Below are 22,190 nucleotides of genomic sequence, written 5' to 3' on the forward strand. Positions count from 1 at the left end.
CACCCTCGCACCCTCAAACACCCTCACATGCCCTCACTCACCTTCACACCCTCACACCCTCACCCCCTCATCCTCACACACCCTCACTCACCCTCACACCCTCATCCCCTCACCCTCACAACCCTCACACCCTCACTCACCCGAACACCCTCACCCTCACTCACCCTCACACACCATCACAAACCCTCACACCCCCTCACACACCCAATCACCCTCACACAACCTCACTCACCCTATCACCCTCATACACCCTCACTCACCCTCACACCCTCGCCCTCCCTCACACCCTCGCACCCTCACTCACCCCCACCCACTCACCCTCACACATCATCACTCACCATCACACCATCACCCTCACACCCTCATCCTCACACACCCTCACTCACCCTGACTCCCTCACCCCCTCACCCTCACAACACTCACATGGTCACTCACCCTCACACCCTCACCCTCACTAACCCTCACACACCATCACACACCCTCACATCCCCTCACCCTCACAACCCCTCACCCTCACATCCCCTCATCTTCACACAACGTCACACCCTCACCCCTCATTCTCACACACTCAAACTCACCCTCACACCCTCACAACCCTCACCCTCAATCACCCTCCAACTCCACCCTCCAACTCCACCCTCCAACTCCAACCCCACCCTCCAACGCCAACTCACCCTCCAAACCCAACTCCACCCTCCAACTCAACCCTCCAACCAACCCTCCAACTCCACCCTCCAACTCCACCCTCCAACTCCACATCCACCCTCCAACTCCACCTCCAACTCCTCCCTCCAAATCCACCCTCCAACTCCAACTCCACCCTCCAACTCCACCCTCCAACTCCACCCTCCACCCTCCAACTCCACCCTCCAACTCCAACTCAAACCTCCAACTCCACCCTCCAGCTCCCCCCTCCAACTTCACCTCCACCCTCCAACTCCACCCTCCAACTCCACCCTCCAAATCCACCTCCACCCTACAACTCCAACTCCACCCTACAACTCCACCCTCAAACTCCAACTCCACCCTCCAACTCCACCCTCCAACTCCACCCTCCAACTTCACCCTCCACCTCCACCCTCCACCTCCACCCTTCACCTCCAACTCCACCCTCCAATTCCACCCTCCAAATCCAACTCCACCCTCCAAATCCACCCTCCAACTCAAACTCCACCCTCCAACTCCACCCTCCAACTCACCCTACAACTCCATCCTACAACTACACCCTACAACTCCACCCTACAACTTCACCCTACAACTACACCCTACAACTACACCCTCCATCACTCAGGGACGCCACCACATCACTCAGGGACACCATCACATCACTCGGGAACACCACCACATCACTCAGGAACACCACCACATCACTCGGAGACACCACCACATCACTCGGGGACAACATCACATCACATCACTCGGGGACACCAGCACATCACTCGTGGAGACCACCACATCACTCGGGGACACCACCACATCACTCGGGGACACCATCACATGCTATAACTATTGGCATTGTAAATGACACAGCTATTAATTTAGCTATTTTCTAAAACAACAAATAAATAGAAAATTTGACATTTACAATACCAATAGCTCAAAATTTCCTATTGCGAGACCTATTGCATTGCAAATGCTTGTTATGAATATGTCTACATTCCTGGTGCGACCATTTCAAACAACCCACCCTACCCCCAACTGCCCGCATCCCAGCCCGCAGCCCCGAAACTGGACCCCCCTCCCTGCTTTCCTGCCTCGTAGGTTTCGAACTACCCACATCCCCAATTAGCAGAGCGCCTTTCGCCCAAACCAAACCCGAGAGTGAGGAGACCTCCCCCTCCCGAAGAACTCCTTAAGGGGGGAAAGAGTGCAATGGCCCCAGCTCCAGCCGCCATCCACGCCTGCCCCTCAGTGCACGACCTTCTTCCACCCAAGTACACACTCCTGAGGAGTTTGATCGCAGTCACAGCAGTTCATGTCCCGCCACCAACAGTTCAAGGTGTCACTCACCTGGGAGTCCCGAACCAGCTCAGTTAGGACAGGCCCTAGGTCTAACATCACATAACGTTATGTCTTACTGTTCGTAGGGGTCTATTTCGCGTGCCTGCAGCCACTAGCAGCAACCATCAGTTTCTCAAAGAGACCCCCACTTGGGGCTAGCTGACCTTGATCGCCAGGAGCGCTGACTCTGGGCGTCTGCCTCCGATTCCCTGCCGTAGATCCTGGCGATGTTGCCTGATTATCTCTCCAACCTCCAAGCTCTGCCCGATCCCGCGGCCGCGACGACTCCCTTTCAAGCCAGTCCTGCACATCTAATGGCGCAGTAAAGAACATGGACTTACCCCCTGCGATGACCTTTAGCTTGGCAGGAAAGAACATCATGTTTTTGAATCCCCGTCCTCGGAGTGCTGCCTTCTAGCCCGCGTAGGAACGCCTCTCCCGTTGGACCTGAAGCATGAAATCGGGAAAGAAGCGGATTGTGGCGTTCTCATATTGCAAGTCTCCCATCTGTCTAGCTGCCTGGAGATAGCGTCCCAATCCCTGCAATATAGGAGTTTCATGATGATTGTCCTTGGCGCACCCGGTTTAAGTTTCGGACCGGCGCGCAGTGGGCGCGTGCTATTGTAAATATATTAGACAGGCGCTTAGGCTTGAGGTGGGCAAGGATAAGGTCCTCCAAGAAAAGTTCAACACTGGGCCCCTCCATTCCTTCCGGCATTGCCACCACGCGTATGTTGTTTCTGCAGGCGCTCCCTTCCTGATCCTCCAGCTTGAGAGCCATCTGCTTGTGCTGGTGCACCAGTTCATTAACACGTGTTTCTAAGGTTTTTGAGGAGGTCTGCAACTCTGATGTCGTTCACCTTGGCCTTTTCCGTGGTCTTGCCCAGGTCCGCTCGGAGCAGATTGACCTCAATCGAGATTTTGTCAATTTTCGTCTCCAGGTTGATGCCCAGCGTTTGTATCGCCGGCATAATGGAGGCCAAGGGCGGCTCTTTCGGGCCTGCTAGTTCTTCAGGTGCTGTACCGGCTTGGGCCTGCCCCAGCGGGACGGCATACTTGTCCAACTTGTTGGTCTGGGCGGCCATATTTGTTTTAGGCCTCATAACGGCGACTTCTGTGCAGTGAGAATCGCGCCGCGGGCCTCACCTCCCTCAAGTCCGAGTCAGAGCGATGGAGTGGCTGGACCTCACTTCCAGCGCGGGCCCCCTCATCTTTTCCCGGGGAGATGCCTCGTTGGTCTCAGCCCTGTCTTTCAGGTGTATGTTAGTGGAGTTAATCCGCAGACTCCACCACATTCTGGATCCCCCCACGGCCTCCTCGCTGGCATCTGCCGCGTCCAGCTCAGCCCCGAGCAGCCCTTTCTAAGCCCAGGCATCTTTTACCTCCTTTGCAGCTTCTTGGCGTTCTTCCAGCCTCCAGGCCCTGGTCCGCCTCCCCACGATCCACCTCATCCACTACTGTCTTCCTGCAGGACAGTACAGCCTCATGTCAGGAGCAGGGCCCACTAGATTCAAGACGGCCCATGCTGTCCTGCCGGCCCCAGCGCTCCACACCACTGGATCGATTTCACCGTCCATCTCCCGCACTGATCCCTCTGGCCCCGGAGGTCCTCCCCAGGCCTATCAATACTGGCCCTGGGCACAAGGTCCGCGGTCGCGGTGGTATGTCAGTCTCTCTCAGTGCCTGGCCTGGCAAAGTTCAGGATCCTGTCTCTTCTCTGGGCAGCCCGGGCCCCCGGTCTAGATCTCCATGGGTAATGCTGCTCAGACCACGCCCGGCACCGGAGCGGTGCATCAGTCACTGGGGCCGAGGTTCGGCCCACACAAAGTTCAAGGAAGTTCCAAGGTGTCCACTCACCTCCGTGGACCCCCTTCACCGATGTTGTCTCCGGTTGCTGACTCCAAGCAAGCCCCCCGCGCTCACCGACTCCTCGCGTGCAGGCCTCAAGCCGGGGGCTCGCGTGATAAGCGTGTCCGGCCGAGCTGTTCCAGCGCCTCCGCCGGCTGGCCGGGCCCTACAGTGCGGGAGCTTTTTCTCAGTGACGGAAGCGTGTTTGGCCCCCAAAGTTTCTGTCGCCTGCAGCGATCCGCAACGGCTCCTGCAGGATCACGTTAGAGTGTGCCTCGGGCGGATAGAGAACGGCTGTCACAGGGGAAAGACTTAGCTTCGGTGGAGCTTCCCTTCTAAGCGACCATCTTTGATGGCGCCTGGCTACGCCCCCCCTGCTGACTTTCTTGATGTACACTGTGTCTCCTGATTGTGGGACGGGATCTGGCTTTGCAGGACCATTGTAGCTTTTGTTGGTACCATAAAACATGCTTAGAAAACAATTCTGCTGCCTTTGTTAGATGAGACAAATAGCCATACATTTCTTTTTCTAGTACCTCACAACTTGTTTCTGCATCTGTGTTTCTTTGGGATAGAGGATGCTGCATTTCAATAGTCCTCCCTGTCAATATCTGATGGAGTGTGAGGTGAAAATCAGTACTTGGTGTGTTTCGTAGTGCATATAATGCAATTAGAAGGCAGTGTAGCCATATTTTGTTTAAAGTTGCTGATATTTTGCTAATTTTGTTTTTTAGAAGCCCACTGAGGCATTTTACCATTCCATTACTTTGTGGGTGATAAGGTGAAGTCAGTTTATGCTTTATTCCTAACATTTCTGTGATATGCTTGAAGATATCATTTGAGAAATATGTTCAATTATCTGATCTTATTGCTTCTGGCTCACCCATCTAGGTATAAACTCTGCTACTAGTAAGTTAGCAGCTGATTTAGCACCACAATGTACACATGGACCTTCTTCTATCCATATTGAAAATGGACAAACTAAAACTAATAGATATCTTTATCTAACATATCTACAAAGTCAATGTGCAATGCTCAGAAAATACCTTGTAGGTGTTGTATTGTTGCGGTGATCACTTTTAGAGTTGATTTTGGGGAATATTACGACAGGTTTGGCACTCCCCTAAATACATATTTACCATCTCATGTAAGTTTGGTATTAGCCATTCCAATTGCATCTCAGTGCATATAGGAGTAATGACAGTGTGTGCAGGCGATGTATTTGATTTAAAGCAATGATCAGTAGCTGTTGGGGCATCACTGGTTTGCCTGTAGTGCTTTGCACGAATATCCAGTCAGTACTAGGTTGTTGACATCCACTCTATTTCCAGAGATCTTTCCCAAACTCAGATGCTGCCTCTTGCACTTCTCTGAGATGTAGCTGGGAATGCTCAACATATGGTATTTTTCTTAACATGTTTATCTCATCTGTCCTATTTTCTTCATTCTCCTCTTTTGTGACCTGCATAGAATATTTGGTGTGTTTGTTGTGTGCCTCTAGCTGCTTCTTTTGCTATTTGATCTGCAAACCCATTTCTTCTAGACAGAAAGTCCTGTTCTCCAGTGTGTGCTGAACATTTCACTACCATCGCTCTATTTGGTAATTCTAGCGTTTCAGTGATGAGTTCTAAAATTACTGCTGGTGTTCCATCATTTTAGAAGAATCAAACACCCACGGTCTTACAATAATTAAAGAGGCCTACGAATTGTTGCATCTCTTTCACTGTTTTAGGCTCTGTCTTTTTCCTGATACACTCTTCACTTTCTGTTATACATCTTCGTTCTAGGGGGGATATTAATTGGCCCATGTAATGCTCTGCAGGTACTGCGTATTGTAATTTATCTTTTTCAACTTTGTACCCTCTTTGTGCTAACATGGTTAACAAATTGGTGGTCTCGTTTCTGCACTGCTCTTCTGACCTGCTACTTATTAGGATGGCATCAACATATTGCAGCAGAACATTGTCACACTGGATGTTTGAAAGGTAATTTTTGACTACCCTGTTAAATATACTATTGGACTCACATTACCCTTGTGGCAGACAAGTATACAAATACTGGGTTCCTCTGTAGGTAAATGCTGTTAGGTATTGTCTTTCAGGGTGCAGGGAAAGCATTTTTCAAATCAGCACTGAAAAATGCGTTGCATCAGCTGGAATGTTTGCTAATAATATTGAAGGATCTAGGACCACTGGTAACTCGGGTACCACTATAATATTGAGTGGGCGAAAATCCTGAACCACCCTCCATGAATCCCCCTTTGATTTCTTTACTGGGTATCTAGGAGTATAACAGGGTGAAACTCCTGGATATAGTACTCCCTGCTGCACCAATGCTGTAATAGTAGGTGGTATCCCCTCATCTGCTTCTTCGGACAAAGGATACTGCTTAACCCTAGATACCCTAGATAAAAGTGCTCCTGCCTTTATGCTAATATTTATTGGTGTTCCTGTCTGTATCAAATCTACATCGTATGGTCCTGTTGTACACAACTGTGGTGGTACATTTGCTAAATCTTGGTATTTCATAGAGTTGTGAATTGGTTTGAATGTGTTTACCTATCTATTATTTACCACCACAGTGGAAGTTGTTGGCTTACTGTCTCCAAACAGTTGTTCATTGCGTAGGAGTTATTACAATTTAATCTATGGTTATCAAGAGTAGCGTGTGCTGCAACTGCTCTGATGGAGGTGTTCCTTGGCATCTGGACAGGCGTTCTTTTGGTATTTCTACTAATCTTCCCTTCAGTTGGGGTGCATTTGCTATTATACCATATACTCCCTTTATAAATCTTTTTTCTTCAGTGGGCCTGGCTCTGTATTGTTTATTGATCTCTGCTCTCATAAGTAACATCATTCCGCTTTTTTCTAAAACCCCTGGATTTTGTAGACCAATGTGCCATCTGTGCCAAAATGAATAGTCATATTTAGTTTGGATATCATATCCCTTCCTAAAAGATTAGCTGTAGATGATGATGAGTATAACAGTTTTTCATCTACTAAAGCTTCTCCTGTTTCCATCTCACTGTTTCTGTCAATGGAACCCTATTTACTGCCCCAGAGAATCCTTGTATCCATAGCTGTATTTGATAATGGGATCTTTCCTTCTTTGATGCATGATTTTGCTGCCCCTGTATCTACTAGGAAGGTATATAGAATTTTGTTTATGGCAACTGTCACAGTGGGTTCCTCAGCCAATCTGTGTGTCACTGATAATACTAAACACATTTGAGGGCTCTGTGGGCCCCTTTATTGTATGTATTGTTGCTGCTGATCATTGTCTCACATATTCACATAGAATGGATTTGTTCCTGCCATTACTACCATTCCTCCTTATGTTTGCTGTCTTAAGGGGTTTCTTTGCTGCTGCTGGATTTGTGGATTCTGATAACCTTGGAGGATATTTTGTTGGGGTGGAATAAAAATGTGTTGTCCTTGTACCAAGTTAATTTGCAGGAGCGTGTTCTGCATCTATTGTCCCTGTTCCTGTATCTACATTGCCTGTGCTTGCTTATCGGCTTTCTTGTAACTGTGCTCTCTTGCCATGTGGCCTATTGTATGGCAGTAGAAGCATTCTATCGCCTTTCAGTTGCCCATATTTCCTCTAAAATGTCCTTTTCCCCTTCCACTACTTGACCAGTTCCCTCTGTAATATTGCTGCTGTGGTTGTCACATTATATATGGGCGGGCCGTGGCAGCCAATACTGCCCCTTATGATGTTGTCTTTTTAAATTTCTGTTGTACTAGTCTTGCAGTTGCTCCTTCATTTTCTGTTTGTTTTTCTTTCTCCTTTCCTACTTTCTTTTTGGAAAAGTGTATAATATGTGCCAGGATTTCCATCCAAGGCTTTTTTTCCAACCCCACTATATGCTCTAAATTGGCCTGTACATCTGCTGGTAGCCATCTTTTTATGTTATATAAGAATATAGTGTTACTTCCTTCATACTCCCATGCTTTCCCAGTCTCTTGACTGCACATTTCTTTCATTCTATTTACATATTCAGTTATATTTTCATCTGGTCTCATTGTTTCTGCCATCATGCCTCCTATATCTGGTTTATTGGGATAGTTTTTCCTTAGTGCTTTCCACATTTCTGTTCTGTAATTGTGAAATTGAGAACCATCAAACTGTTCTGAAACTGTTGTCAGTTTGACTCCCAATTAACCCACTCAATAGACTTTTATATCTCCTATAGCTAAGGTCAATCCTGCAGCATGTCTTTCAAACCTACTTATCAGCTCTGTCTGACAGGGCAGTAATTTGTTTTGTAGTCCTTCTTTGTCCATTTGTGGCCATGGGGTATATTGAAGTGACCTGCTCCTTTCTGAATTAATGGCAATTGTATTATTCCATTATTTATTGCTTTGGTGTCTATATCATTATAGCCATCCCCGCCACGAATTCCTTGTTTAATTTGGCTTCTAGATTGTTGTATTGAATACTTTTCCCACACTCCAAGACATTTTCTAATATAATCATAATCCCAGTCAGGGTCCCCTCCCCACTCCTGATGCATCTTTCTGCTATTGCCATGTGATCTGGGTCAAATGATCCTTCCCTGGGTCATGGTCTCCTCTCTGGGGTGCCTGTCCTTCTGTTCATCCAGCTAAATAATCACAGAAGGGGTTCACATATATATCTCCTTTCTTTTCAGATAATATCTGTTTAGGTGTGAGATCTCTACTTCTTACTCTATTATTACTTCTCACATTGCAACATTGACAGCTGAACTCATACTGCTAGCTGTCATTCCTGGTCTTCTAACTTGCTCTCCTAAATGTGCCGGTAACCTGTTTGCTATTCCATTGAAGTTTGTAGTTTTCATCCATGGTACTATACTGTCACTGTTTTCCCCTACTGCGTTATCTGCATTTAACACTTGTGTTGGTGAGCGTCGCGGCATAATATTATGATTATGTATATTCCCTGACATGAGTGTGTGTGGGGATGTGGGCTTTGAGGAATAGTGTGACGGTGCTTGTAATGGTGATTCGATTAGGTCTTCTAATACTTCCTCTTCTTTCTCTGTGTTTCATTCTCCTTCTGAGGCAGCATCTGTTTGCTCCTCATACTGGACCCAATTATGTGCAGCATCTTTTAATTTTTCATGTCTTATTTCGTTTATTTTAAATAAAAGGTGCCCTGTTCGCCATCTTCCAATTATAGGTCCAGTTCCCACATTTCTTTGAGCTACCCTGTTTCCTGTGCCTGTACACCTTCCAAACAAGAGAGTTTCCCAGATAAACCAGAAAGGACTGGGTAGAGATAATGTTAAAAAAGGGGGTTTCCTTTCTGTGTTCTTCGGTTATTACCATTTAGCACATAGCAGATATTCCCAATCAATTTGTTAACATGACACGAAGAAATATTAAAACTCTATAGATTCCTCATTTCTCTCAAATGTATTATTAGGAAATAGCCTGGTTGAAATTTTACAATACACAATTAGAAATTAAAAACAATATAAAAACAATATGCAATCAACTGCTCAATTCAATGATATTCAAACTCTACACATTTTTAACTTGAATTCTGAGTCTTTGCTTGCAAGTATTACACAAATTCAATATAAAACATGAAAATTAATACAATTTTATACAATTCATACAAATAAAAATAAAAATCACCTGGAGTCCTTATGTCGACGCGTTTCGGTGCTTGAGTTTAAGTCGAGTAAACACCTTCCTCAGGACTGAACTTTATTAAAAACCAGATATCTTCTTTCTAAAAAGACGAATACATACAGTTAGTCTCAAAATTTCCTAAATGAGAGAATGGGTCCCTACTCTTACATGCCATGTATCTATCTGTGTATCTTGCATCTTTTTACATTGACCAATATTCATTGCTTACTTTTATTGCTTGTTATTCATTATTTTTGTGGGGTACTGAACCATCAACTTTACTTTCTAGGTCCTCTTCGTGGGTATATTTCATATATCTCAACCACGGTGCCTATAAAAATAGGTAGACATGTGGTCAAAAATGTTTTTGTTCTTAAGTTGACCAAAGAGTTTAGTTATTTAGACAAATACTTTGCCACTCTTACTTACTTCACTATTGGAGTTGCGGTCATAACTTTTGCAACCCCTTCAAACTTGGTTCTGTAATTATGCTACTATATTGTGTATATTCTGCGCTGATTAAAATCATGGTATTCCGTCCAGAACCTAAAGGATAAATTATAACATTGTTGATAGCCCCAGGTCACTCTAAAGAGTGAGGTCAATATTTTCTGATGTCCTGCCCAACTTACTTTAGAACTTTAGTGCTGCGTGAGGCTTCGGAAATTCTGACGGTAACTTTACGGGGATTCGCGGGGATTATTTGCTTTCTTTATCTCCCTTTTTTTTCGTTTTCAGCTCTGCCTTTCAATTTGAGGAGGATCCACCTGTCGGTCGAGAAATGAGGTCAGCGGTCAACAATATCTGTATTTCCCACATTCCTATCTTTACATTTGTGGATGCGATATCTAATAAATGAAAGGTTCGTCTAGACAATACGAGTGCAGACATGTTGCTAGTTGGATACTTTTGCAAAACATGCCGTTTTTCTTACAAAGATTTCCCACCCCTTCACCTAATCCTCGGGGGAATAATTAGTTGGCACTGTGGATTTTACAATTTAACTCTGCTTCACAATGCCTTCTCTCTAGAGTCCCCGCACGAGTCTACATTATGCTCAAGACAAGGCAGCTTGCGCGGTCTCTCACCTGTATACGCGTCTTTGTCTCTATCACGTCCTCTCGCGGTTTAGTCTGCTGCGAGAGTGTGGAAATGCCCTGCTTTTTATGAGTCCAGCTATCCCTCTAAATTGGATAATTATTAAATTCATTGACTTAATTATGTTCCATTCATGGCCATATGTCCGCCATTTTAGTAGCTTTTGCATTCCCTACGTTTCTAGTCTCGCAGTAGTACATAGTATTTGTGTGGACTACTGTTGTTACTTGATGGTTAATACATAGCGTGCTGCATCGTTAGAGCTCTCTTGTCGTACCCTATATTTGGTGTTAGTTATTACTAATAGTTATACGATATTAGTGCATCATTGTTAGATTTACACAATATCCTACCCCTCTCACAGCCATTGTGAATAATAATAGGCATACAAAGAAAATATCAATTCCATACTGATATAGTGTGTGTTACTGTTACATAGAGAACAATAACAAAACCCAAAATCATGCTGTAAATCATAGAGCATCATATAGGGCTATAAGGTGTCTTAATTTTATTGACTGTATATTCCAATTTATGAGGCATTGTTACCACCAACAATTTGGTAAAACTAATTTTGTGCTTATAGTAATCGGTACACCTTGTACACCAAAAATAACTATATGATTCTGAATGACATTAGAGTAAGCCTATGATCAATGCAAGCATCAAAACTGCTACCAGTAAAGGTAGAAAGTGTGTTTGAATGTTGTAACGATGATAAACTTGTTCTTCTTAAGGATAATAACTGTCAAGCATTGTATAAATATGTAACCGAGCCATGTCTCATCATGCATATTTACAACAACGACATATCGGTCCTGCTAAGAATGTATCAATATTGCAGAGATATTTACCCTGTTTTGTATTTAAATAATAAGATTGTTCGAAAAAAAAAATTATTTCTTGACCAATAAGGTATTCTTATAAAAATCAGTCTTTGAAAGATCTGATTGAGACTACAAAATCCGCACTTTAGCAACTACTAAAATGGCGGCGGTAGAATCGAATCCTCTAGATTGGTAAGATACATCATCTTGCATAACTACAACAACGACATATCGGTTCAGCCAAAAAGGTATTAATATTGCAGAGATATGTATCCTGTTGAGGATCCAGATAACAAGATTGTTCGAAAGAAGAATGAACTGTTTGTCCAAAAATGTTTTTTTATAAAAATTGGTCTCTGAAAGATCTGACCGAGACTATAAAATCGGCACTTTAGCAACTGCCAAAATGGCAGCGGTAGAGTTGAATCCGCGAGAGGGGTAGGATATAGTGTAAATTTAACAATGATACACTAATATCGTGTAACTATTAGTAATAACTAACACCAATTTAGGGTACGACAGGAGAGCTCTAACTATGCAGCATGCTATGTATTAACCATCAAGTAACAACAGTAGTCCACACAAATACTATGTACTACTGCGAGACTAGAAACGTAGGGAATGCAAAAGCTACTAAAACGGCGGACATATGGCCATGAATGGAACATAATTAAGTCAATGAATTTAATAATTATCCAATTTAGAGGGATAGCGGGACTTATAAAAAGCAGGGCATTTCCAAACTCTCGCAGCAGAGTAAACTGCGAGAGGACGTGATATCAAGACGAAGACGCGTATACAGGTGAGAGACCGCGCAAGCTGCCGTGTCTTGAGCATAATGTAGACTCGTGCGGGGACTCTAGAGAGAAGGCATTGTGAAGCAGAGTTAAATTGGAAAATCCACACTGCCGACTAATTATTCCTCCGAGGATTAGGTGAAGGGGTGGGAAATCTTAGTAAGAAAAACGGCATGTTTTGCAAAAGTATGCAGCTAGCAACATGTCTGCACACGTATTGTCTAGACAAACCTTTCATTTATTAGATATCGCATCTATAAATGTAAAGATAGGAATGCGGGAAATACAGATATTGTTGACCGCTGACCTCATTTCTCGACCGACAGGTGGATCCTCTGCAAATTGAAAGGCAGACCCGAAAACGAAAAAAAAGGGAGATAAAGAAAGCAAATAATCCCCGCGAATCCCCCTAAAGTTACCGCCAGAATTGCTGAAGCTTCACCCAGCACTAAAGTTCTAAAGTATGTTGGGCAGGACATGAGAAAATATTGACCTCACTATTTAGAGTGACCTGGGGCTATCAACAATGTTATAATTTATCCTTTAGGTTCCAGACGGAATTCCATGATTTTAATCAGCGCAGAATATACACAATATAGTAGCATAATTAAAGAACCAAGTTTGAAGGGGGTGCAAAAGTTATGACCGCAACTCCAATAGTGAAGTAAGTAAGAGTGACAAAGTATTTGTCTAAATAACTAAACTCTTTGGTCAACTTAAGAACAAAACATTTTTTGACCACATGTCTACCTATTTTTATGGGAACCGTGGTTGAGATATATGAAATATACCCACGAAGAGGACCTAGAAAGTAAAGTTGATGGTCCAGTACCCCACAAAAATAATGATTAACAAGCAATAAAAGTAAGCAATAAATATTTGTCAATGTAAAAAGATGCAAGATACGCAGATAGATACATGACATGTAAGAGTAGGGACCCATTCTCTCATTTAGGAAATTTTGAGACTAACTGTATATATTCGTCTTTTTAGAAAGAAGATATCTGGTTTTTAATAAAGTTCAGTCCTGAGGAAGGTGTTTACTCGACTTAAACCCAAGCACCGAAACGCGTCGACATAAGGACTCCATGTGATTTTTATTTTTATTTGTATGAATTGTATAAAATTGTATTAATTTTCATGTTTTATATTAAATTTGTGTAATACTTGCAAGCAAAGACACGGAATTCAAGTAAAAAATGTGTAGAGTTTGAATATCATTGAACTGAGCAGTTGATTGCATATTGTTTTTATATTGTTTTTAATTTCTAATTGTGTATTGTAAAATTTCAATCAGGCTATTTCCTAATAATAAATTTGAGAGAAATGAGGAATCTATAGAGTTTTAATATTTCTTCGTGTCATGTTAACAAATTGATTGGGAATATCTGCTATGTGCCAAATGGTAATAATTAACAGAAGAACACAGAAAGGAAACCCCCTTTTTTAACATTCCTGTGCCTGTACCCCTTTTGAATTTTTTTAATAGTTGTTGGATTTAGGTACTTTTGGTGGGTTTTCATATCCTGCTGCTCGGAGCAACTGATTCGGGTACATTTCTACATATGAAGTGGTTGTGCGGGGCGTCGTGGGCTCTGCCTCTGTATCTTTATTCTTATCTTCAAGGGGGCTGTTAATTGCCTGTTCTTTTTTATTCTCAGAGCTGTTTTTAAATATAAACCATAAGCTAAGAATGAATTCCCTTTTAATTTCTTTCTTTTATATTTAGTTCTGATGAATGTTAATGTGTGCGATACAAGGTCTTTATCAAATGAACCATCTTTTGACCATGCATGCAAATATTTTGTTGTTTCCTTGTGCCAGTCTTGGTTATATTTGCTTATTCTTTTCATGTTGATTGGAAATGTCTTTAGCATGTGTTCTAGGGGAGACCCTATTTTAACCTCTGAATGCACACCTTTTTTAGTAGATTTGTAAGAATCTCTATTTTTTCTATTCATCTTGTATGCCTGTAATACGTGTTGCATTCTGCATGCAATGTGTCTAAACTTTTTATCTAGTATTTGGTAGTTGACTGCCCTTCTATCTGTTTGGACTATTTTAGTTCTCTTTAGAGCCTTTATTTATGTAGTTCAAAAATATTTGTTTTTTTATTCAAAGGTACATCTGATGTGAACCATATCTGCAGAGTGGTATCATGAGTTTGCCAGTCCTCTATGGACTTACTCTTTTAGATGTATATTCTCTTCAGATCTTCCAGACCTGCCTGGTCTGGGGTTGACTCTCTAACATTAGAATGAGGTTTGGTCTACGCCTTTTAGACCTATTTCTCCTCTCTCTCTCTATCTCTCTCTCTCTGTCTCTCTCCTCTCTCTCTCCTTCTTTCGCTATCTCCCTCTCTCTCTGATGTGCTTTCCTTACCAGCCTGCGGTGTGGAGCTTACTTATGCATACCCTAGATGCCTTGTGCATGTTTAACATTACACATTTGTTTTTACTTTATCACAAGCTTACTTCAATTGTTTCAACTTACTTGTTATAAGTCAAGATTTCAGCATTGGCCTCACCTTATAACAGCCACCACCTCAGATGGAGAACTACCCATGAGAAGAGACAGACTGTTGATCAAACAGGCGTCTGCTTACCTTCTTAAAGAAATGTGCAGTCCTATTACCATTGGGCAGTCTTCTGTCTGTTAGTTGCTGTTGGCGATGACCCTATTGACCTACTGGCTCGCTCGCCAGAATGTTGGTTAGACCTTGATCAAAGTAGAAAAACAAGCAAGAGTGAGTGATAAAGTATAAAGAGTTTATTTTACAGCAGCTGGGAGAGTGAGGAACCCTGGTAGGATTGTCATGCAACTCTCAAATTGGCTACAGAAGCTAGCCCTTTACATAGTGTATTATTGTTGAATCATAGATACTAACCATGTGATGGATAATTGCCATATTTGAGCAACATTACACAATTAAAGCAAAGCCTCTCACCCTCCTTCATTCATTGGAGCAATCACTCCCACCCTCCTGACTACGTGTTCTAAATGCTATCCAGCTACATATTATTTGGTTTGTGTAATCTATGAGTCCTAAAACTCAGCCCCATCAGAACATGTTATTGAACTGCATGTTATTTGATTTGTGCAATCTGACTAAGTCTATCTGACTATGTGTCTATTTCTACATCCTCAACATAAAGAGAGCACTTGATCTTACTCTTGTTGCAATGTATTTTGATCATCCCTGTGTCTTTCTTTCCCTACTAAATTGACCTCAAAACTGATTGGCTTAGTTGCATCTCTGCCCTGGTTACACCTCCTTGCATGATCATTCTCAATATTGGTTTGTTTGATGTAAAAGGGACTTCGGGATTTGTTTGTTTTATTGATTTCTAGCTCCCATCAATATGTATCCAAAGTTACTCTCTCTGAGCCTGTCCACTGTAATTTATAAACTCGAAGCATTGGGGACATACTGCTGTCTAATCACGTAGTGTCCTGTACTGCTAAAGGTGAGGCTATTTAGTGATATTTTCTCTGGGTCCTCAAAGTCTGTACTAACACTTTCTATACTAACAATATATAATAATTGCTTAGTGTTTATCCTTATTTTAGTTAGGTAGGAGTAGGAATAGTAATTATTTTTGGTTTAGTGTCCAGTACTTTCTCTCAATTTAGTTAGTTATAGTAAGAATAGTATTTTTTGTTTCTGGTTTGTGTCCAGCATTTTCCCTTAATTTACATAGGTTGGAGTAGGAATAGTCATTTTTTCTAGTTTAGTGTCCAGCACTTTCCCTGAATTTAGTGAAGTTGGATTAGGAATAGTCATTTTTTATGGTTAAGTGTGTGAATGTGTGTACTTAATGTTTTGGTTAACCTTGTAACTGCTGGGCAATTTCTCCCCACGTGCTGAGCCTTTCTAGGATATTTGGGGTAATTTGTGCTTAGGGATTTATAACTTTTTTGCCACGTAAGCTATCCATGTCAAATTTGCATCCTTTTTTTCCAACATCCTGGGGATCCTAAAGGCACCCAGGGTTTCTGGATTTCCCTGAAGTGGACTGAGAAATTAGCCAAAATACAACAAAATGTTGGGGTTTGGGGGAAAATTTTGAAAAAAGTGCTAAAGATGAAAGTGTCTGTTTTTCCTCTGCAAATTGTATCAACTAATGGTTTGCTGTGCTTAAATCACCATCATCCCAGCTTTCAGGAACAGGCAGACCTTTGTCAGAAAACCAACATTTTCTTCACAGTTGTGGCATTTTAGTGGGACTAAGCCTAGTTCTCCTTTTTTTGTGCTTTCAACATCCTTTCAGTTAGTGGTAGAAATTGATGTGAAACTAATAATGGATCCTGAAAATCTATACATTTCTGAAACGTAGACAAAATCCCAAATTAAGCATCTGTGTAGATCCTTCAAGGTTTTCCTATAGAAAGTAACAGTTGAAATAAAAAATATTGAAAACAAGTTGAAAAAAACAGCCATTTGTGCCTGCATTTTCATCTTTAACTTTTTCTAAGTATGGCAGAGATTTAAAAGCAATATCCCATTACATCCACTGGTCCCTTCTAGTTGTGGGGGTATATAGAACTTGTAAGTTCACCAAGAACCCAAGGTGCCCAGAGCCAATAACTGAGCTGCACTTTGCAATGGTTTTTCATTGTGTACCGGATATACAGCAATTGTTATGGTATTTTATGTTATGTGACATTTATTAAGCACATATATCACCAGACGGTCTCATAGCGCTGCATCAGCAGTTACCATAGGTCACAGGGAGGGCGAGCTGAGGGAGAGGTGATTCGAATAAAAAGGTTTTAAAGGACCTGCGGAATTTCTTGTGGTCGCCTTCTGTTCTGAAAGGTAATGGCAGTGTGCTCCAGATAGAAGGGACAATTTTGGAGAATGACCTGCCGCCATATTTGACGGACCGCGTTTTGGGTATGGTTAGGAGATGTCTGCTGGATGAGCTGAGCGTTCTTGGGGATGATATGCTATTAGTTTATGCGCTAGGTAGCGGGGTCCCTTACTGTTTAGGGTGTTGTGTACGAGGCAGCAGATTTTGAAAGTGATCCGTTTTTTAATGGGTAGCCAGCATGGGGACTTTAGGTAGGGGGCGGAGGGTGAACAGGGGGAGATTAAGGACCAGTCTTGCTGCGGTATTCTGTAGAACCTGGAGCTTGGTTAGGTGAGTTTCATTAATGGATGCCAACAAAGCGTTGCCATAGTCATGAAGGCTGATGATTAATCCTTGCACTAATGGCATACGAGAGCACAGTGGTATCTATTTGAAGATTTTTCTCAGGCTACGCATTAGCCCGTAGCATGTGCGCACTACCTGATTGACATGGTTAGACATGGAGAGATTGGTGTCTATGAGTATGCAAAGGTTGCGAGCTATTGATTTTGGGGGAGGGCAGGGACCTAGAGCAGAGGGCCATCAGTCGTCAGCCCATAGCTGTTGTGACTTTCCAAAGAGGAGGATCTCTGTTTTCCCGGCATTGAGTTGTAGGTGGTTAGTGGTCATCCAGTCCTTGATGTCTGTCATACATTGTTTGAATTTAAGTTTAGTGGAGGTAGGGTCTGGGCCAAGGGTGATTAATAGTTGGGTGTCGTCAGCCTATGATACTGTATCAAAGCTGTAAGCTTTAATTATTTCATTTATTGAAGAGGGTAGGGCTTAGTATAGAGCCCTGGGGAACACCCTTATCTATGGACTGGCTTCTGGAGGTGAAGGTTCCGATTTGGACTTTGGACGGTCGGTGAGGTAGTTCAGTGCAGTGCCTTCGACACCAAGCTCCCATAGGCGGCTCATAAGAATATCAAGGGAGATGGTGTCAAAGGCAGCCGACAGATCCAACAGCGCCAGGATGACAGGTGATTTGGCGTCAAGGGCGAGTTTGATATTATCTACCATCTCCAGCAGGGCTTTTTCGGTGCTGTGCAAGGCCAGAAAAATCAGACTGGGAGAGGTCAAGCAGGTTGTTATTCTCAAGGTATTTTGACAGTTGTTTATTTACTATTGTTTCTAGGACTTTCCCAAATAGAGGTAAAAGGGAGATGGGTCTGATATTGTTGTGATCTTTGCGGTTAGAATTAGGCTTCTTTAGGATGGGTTTTACGATGGCCTCTTTCCAGATGGTGGGTACGGTGGAAAGGGACAGTGAGTTATTAAGTAGCATGGTCAGTCTGGGTATTAAGGTAGGTCCGTTTTTGGATATTATCTGGACAGAGGCAGGGTCGGTGGGGGAGCCAGATTTGATTCTGGAAAGAGTGGATAGGACTTCTTCCTTTGTGGTTGGGTGGAAATCTCTGAGGGGGTTTAGATGCGGTCTGACTATGTCCGGGACCCTATCTGAGGGGGGAGTACCATCATCTTGTGGGAAGGAGCTGTGGATGATGTTAATTTTATCCACGAAAAAGACTGAGAGGGAGTCGGCCCACTGTTGCGAGGAGGTCTGAATTGGTTGGCATGCTGGGGGGTTGGTGAATTCTTTCATGATCTTATAGAGCTCTTTTTGTGACTTGGATGCTCGGTTGATTCTGTCCCCTAAATAGTTTTATTTGGCAGCGGCTATATGGTCCATGTAGTGCCGGTGTGTGGCTTTATAGTCCTGCTTGTCTGGGGCAGTTTGTGTGCGTCTCCATCTGCGCTCTGCCTTTCTGACTGTTACTTTATCATTTTTCAGGTCCTGTGTAAACTAGGGGGAGATCTTGTGGGGGCATTTTCTTAGTTTGGCCGGGGCGATTTTGTCAACGGTGGAGGTGATGGCCAGTTCTAGTGATATAGCTGCCTCATTGGGGGACTCTGGTTTGAGAGATGGCAATTCACTTTCTAAAATATAAAGAGTGAGAAATAGGTATCAAGGAAACATATGTATTTCATTTCATTTCATTTCAATCTTCATTCGGTTTAAAAAACCTTGTAAGATGCAATACATTCAATCATAGTACATCATATCACAGTACAAATACATAATAATAAAATAGCCATGGATAAAAATATCAACACATTTCCTTTGCATAAAATACATAGAATTCAATTCATTTTCCAAATCATCCACTTAAGGTTAGCTAGATCTTAATCGGCCCCTTTAGTATGAAGAACACTAACTAAATATACAAGGTAATAAAACAATAAATTAGACATCTGTTTTTGTTAAAAAGATATACACCAGAACAGTAAAGCAAGCAGTACTTTAGCAGCTGACAGATGACTCAATAACATGGTAAAGTAGCCCATTTCGTTAGGTTTTTTGGTTTTTCATCCTCCTAATCAAGGCTACACATAAGAGAGAACGGCTTAGGCTGAACACAATCGGTTGTGCAGTGTCTCCTTTAAAAATTCTAAGTCCAACCTTAATTTGTCTGAGGCCTAACCTTTTGCAGATTGGCTTAAGCCATTTTTCCCTGGCTTTAAGGTAGGCTGGGCATATAAACAAAACATGGGACTCATCCTCTTTCAGCCCCATCTCACAAAGCTCACATATCTCAGAGCCAGCGGCCCCGGTCAACCCCTTATTACAGTTCCAGCTAGTTGTCCTTTCTTTTAATTGCAGAATACCATACCGGAACTTTAAATATAGGCTTTTGGCCAGTGGAGGATAAATTTCATCCATAAGGGGCTCTAATTGCATAGTCATTTTAATTTCAAAAAATTTCGAGGTTAGAGTCCCTGTTCTGGGGTTTGATAACACTGAATCTCTAATATGGTCCCAGTACCTTTGCTTCAAGATCTTTTTTGAGCTATTTGTGAGGGAATCAGGGTCAAACCAAAAGTCACTTAACCCTAGTTTTTCAAACCATTTTTTGACGTACTCTAACCATGGCAAGTGCGTAGTATTCCTTATAGCCAATATCTCTTTCAATGCATCTCTATAGTCAGCCAGCTCTTCAACGGACCATAAGCGGACCCAATAGAGCAGCGGACGAAGAGAAGCATAGTCGTCTGTACGTCGAAAGTTAAGATTCCATAATACGGGTGTCAGTGGTGTTGACCCAGGTATCCCTAAAAGTTGCCTAATGAAGGAATTTTCCCTCACTCGAAAAGTATCCTTTAGAGCATAGGCCCAAAGGTCCGCACCATAAAGTGAAGATGATTGCACTTTATATTTAAATAATTCAATGGCTGGTGAGACTGCTTTGAAATGACTATTCTTATGCCTCTTTAAAATCGGACACTGATTTTGGGTCAGCCTTAATTTTGAGTTCTCCAATTGTGTTTTCCATGTGACATGGCTGTCTAAAATAATACCCAGGTATTTAAAATTGGGGACTTCTTCAATAGGTTCATTGTTTATCTTAAAAACCTTGTTAAAACCTTTATGAGGGTTGATTGTCATAACTTTTGATTTTGAGGAATTAATTTCTAATTTCTTGTCGTGACAATACAAACTGAATATATTCAAAAGGTTTTGGAGCCCCCTGGGTGTCTGGGAAATTAAAATGGTATCGTCTGCAAACAATAGTGCCGGAACGGCTTGCCCGCTCAATTTGGGAGAGTCATGCTCGCAGCCCAAAAGAATATCAGGAATTGTAGCAGGGTTTCCGTTCTCCCACAGAACTGTGCATAGAGATCTAGAACCTCAGTGAGTTAGGATGATCCAAAAACTCATCTCAGTGTCAGAAATCTCTTTACCTAGCTAGCTACAGTGTCTCATGGATCATTATGGAATGATCCATGTCTTAGACAAACCAGAACATGATCTTTAGAATACCTCAGGAGTCGTGGAACACATGAACACTCTTTCGTTAGATAATCATTTCAAACCAAAACTGAGAGTCAAAGAACACAAGTGCAAGTTTGAAATATTTATTATTCAATGCAAAGTTCTCAAACGCAGTATCTTGTATAATACCAAAATGCAGATTATAAAAATCAGAGTCAGCAGCATAGTCATTAATCCATAGTAAGCAAAAGGTGCTAGCATGTTATAATGCTATTTCTATAGAAATCTATATCACCTATATTTCGCGCACCCTATCTAGCATATTATATTATATCTAAGAAGGTCTCATTCGGGCTTTAGCAGGGCGGCCCCATACCTCTCAATGTCAGTAGGAGCAGTTCACATCAACAGCTACCAGCTCTCTTCATGCGCAGCACCAAGTGTGTGCGTTCATTCCGTGTAACTCTATCTTAAACCCGCGTAGAGCCCAAAATGTTGGCATCAACATTATTTGTGTTATGTCTAATGTGGTGCGAGGATCAAGCCTCCCAGCAACCTTGTGTTAGGTTAATTTTAGAGTGTGCAGCTCTCAGTGTGCAGACAGTTGTACCAAGTGTACCAGGCAAAGCTGATAGCATAGAAATAACATATTATTCTCAAATAAACCACCTCACCGCTTCCAGGGTGAAGGCGACAACAACAAGTATGTGTCGTGTGCAAAACTGAAGCCGAAGGAAAAAAGGCTGTTTAAACGTGTAATGCACTCATGCTAACTTAACGCAATATATGTAACGAAGTATCCATATGACACCCCCCCATTGGTCCGAGCACCGCCAAACATAAGGGAAAAGGCAATACTAAATCAGATACCAAAATTGAAAGCAAAGTTCAATAATCTTGAGCCAAAATAAGCTAAAAATATGTATGAATGAATATGTATGAATGCCTACAGTGGCCTCAAGTCTAAAAACAAAAACAAAACTTTCGAACCAAAAGTTATTCGCCAGGTCTCAAAACTATGAAATGTAGGACCAGGCCGCCTCAATCCAAATGTCTGTAAGAGAGAGAGAAAAAATAAGGCACTTATCCGATATCCAAAGTCATGTGCCATGTTGACGTTATCCTCAGCGACATCACGTGATTGAACTCTCCATCAGCTGAACACAGTACATCCCTCCAATTCAGCGAGGGGAAAGTCATATTTCACAACAAAGCACTCCTTCAGGCATGTCATGATTGGAAAGTATATGCAAAGAAAGTTGCAACAGCCTCCAGTATGAAATCACTGCCATCATCCGAAAATAGTTCAGCAATCCAATTCAGCAACGGGAAAGAACATACGTGCTCCTCCAGCATCGGATCCTCCTGTA

The sequence above is a fragment of the Lissotriton vulgaris genome, chromosome 3_1 (genome assembly GCF_964263255.1).
Source record: "Lissotriton vulgaris chromosome 3_1, aLisVul1.2, whole genome shotgun sequence".
Taxonomy (NCBI): domain Eukaryota; kingdom Metazoa; phylum Chordata; class Amphibia; order Caudata; family Salamandridae; genus Lissotriton; species Lissotriton vulgaris.